This window comes from Danio rerio, chromosome 5 (assembly GCF_049306965.1).
Source record: "Danio rerio strain Tuebingen ecotype United States chromosome 5, GRCz12tu, whole genome shotgun sequence".
Taxonomy (NCBI): domain Eukaryota; kingdom Metazoa; phylum Chordata; class Actinopteri; order Cypriniformes; family Danionidae; genus Danio; species Danio rerio.
The window spans coordinates 1,065,001-1,067,500 of NC_133180.1; the positions used below are offsets into that span (position 1 = coordinate 1,065,001).

Sequence of the window (2,500 nt, forward strand, 5' to 3'; positions counted from 1 at the left end):
TAAATCAAACAGCAACAGCGAGAAACAAGTGCAGAAATAAATCAATACATCCTGAAATGAAGTCAGGTGTGTGTGCGTGTGTGTATGTGTGTGTGTTAGTGTGTGTGTTAATATTCATGCTGATGAGCTCCTCTCGGTGGTGTTTGTGTTTGCTGATTATGAAGAGAAACATTTATTTGTTGCGGTGCGTCAGATCAATCACAATAAGAGCAGAAACACAAAGAGAATAAAGCGCCTGTGAACTCATTTCTTCAGTCACTGTCTGCTCCTCACTCTGCTTCAGCGCTGGGATGGAGATGCTTTAAAGTCTGTGTGAAACAGTGTGATGATGCAACCATTTACAATTGAACATTATTATTGAGTGGGGGGGATATTTTAAGATGATTATATTTCTGACTATAATGTACTGAATAGGGTGCGGAGGTTTATATCATTATGATGGCTTGTTTCTATATGAATATTGAGTGGGGGGAGGGGTTTGTTTCATTATGAAGTGTTTTCAATTGAAACTGAATATCACGTAGGGGGAGGGGTTTATATCAGTATGATGATGATGATGATGATATATATATATATATACAACAAAATTAATACTAACTAGGGAGCATGACTTTATTTTGATATTATTACATTTCAACTGAAACTGAATAATGAACAGGGGGCGGGGCTTTATTTCAGTATGATGACGTATTTTCAGCTGAATAATGAGTAAGGGGCGGGGTTTTATCTCAGTATGATGATGTATTTTCAGCTGAATAATGAGTAAGGGGCGGGGTTTATTTCAGTATGATGATTTATTTGAAGCGGAATATTAAGTAGGGGGCGGGGTTTTTATATCAGTATGATGACGTATGTCCAGCTGATACTAAAAATTGAGTAGGGGTGGGGCTTTATTTCAGTATTATGACGTATTTTCAGCTGAATATTAAGTAGGGGGTGGGGTTTTATTTCAGTATGATGTCGTATTTTAGAGGAATATTGAGTAGGGGGCGGGGTTTTTATATCACTGTGATGACGTATGTCCAGCTGAAACTAAAAATTGAGTAGTGGCGGGGTTTTATTTCAGTATGATGATGTATTTTCATCTGAAACTAAATATTAAGTAGTGGACGGGGTTTTATTTTTTTTTTCAGTATGATGACATATTTCCAGCTAAAACTGAATATTGAGTAGGAGGCGGGGCTTAATTTCAGTATTATGACTAACTTTCAGCTAAATATTGAGTAGGGGTGGGGTTTTATTTCAGTATGATGACATAATGGCAGCTGAAACTAAATATTGAGTTGGAGGCGGGGTTTTATTTAATATGATGACATATTTCCAGCTGAAACTGAACATTGAGTAGGGGGCGGGGTTTTATTATTGTATCAAAATTAATATTAAGTAGGGGAGCGGGGTTTAATTCAGTATAATAATGTATTCATAATTGAAGCTGATTATTGAGAGGGTGGCGGTGTTTTATTTTAGTATAATTGTGTATTTCTAACAAAAAAATTAAATTGAGTAAGGAGCATGGTTTTATTTTAATAGGATTACTTTTCCAACTGAAACTGAATATTCAGTAGGGGGCAGGGTTTTATTTTAATATGATTACGTATTTCTATCTAAAGATGAATATTGAGTAGGGGGCGGGGTTTTATTTTAGTATGATGATGTATTTCCAACTGAACATGAATATTGAGTAGGGGGCAGCGTTTATTTCTGTGTGATCACGGGTTTCTAGCGGAAATTCAATTTTAAGTTGTGGGCGGGGTTTATTTTTAACATGATTATGTAGCTCTATCTAAAAATGAATATTGAGTAGGGGGTGGGGTTTTATTTTGTATGATGATGTATTTCCAGCTGAAAATGAATATTGAGTAGGGGGCGGGGTTTTATTTTTGTATAATGATGTATTTCCAGCTGAAAATGATTATTGAGTAGGGGGTGGGGTTTTATTTTAATATGATTATGTAGCTCTATCTAAAAATGAATATTGAGTAGTGGGCGGGGGTTAATTTAACATCATTACATAGCTCTATCTAAAAATAAATATTGAGTAGGGGGAGGGGTTTTATTTTGTATGATGACTTATTTCCAGCTGAAAATGAATATTGAGTAGGGGGCGGGGTTTTATTTTTGTATAATGACTTATTTCCAGCTGAAAATGAATATTGAGTAGGGGGCGGGGTTTTATTTTGTATGATGACGTATTTCCAGCTGAAAATGAACATTGAGTAGGGGGTGGGGTTTTATTTTAATATGATTATGTAGCTCTATCTAACAATGAATATTGAGTAGTGGGCGGAGGTTTATTTTAACATCATTACATAGCTCTATCTAAAAATAAATATTGAGTAGGGGGCGGGTTTAATTTTGTATGATGACGTATTTCCAGCTGAAAATGAATACTGAGTAGGGGGCGGGGTTTTATTTTTGTATAATGACTTATTTCCAGCTGAAAATGAATATTGAGTAGGGGGCGGGGTTTTATTTTGTATGATGACGTATTTCCAGCTGA

General features: G+C 35.6%; 1 protein-coding gene across 12 annotated transcripts in view; it reads left to right on the top strand.

Annotated features, from left to right (window-relative positions):
* The window catches only part of dcc (DCC netrin 1 receptor), a 402,326-nt gene that overhangs the window by 337,169 nt on the left and 62,657 nt on the right, over nucleotides 1–2,500 (top strand).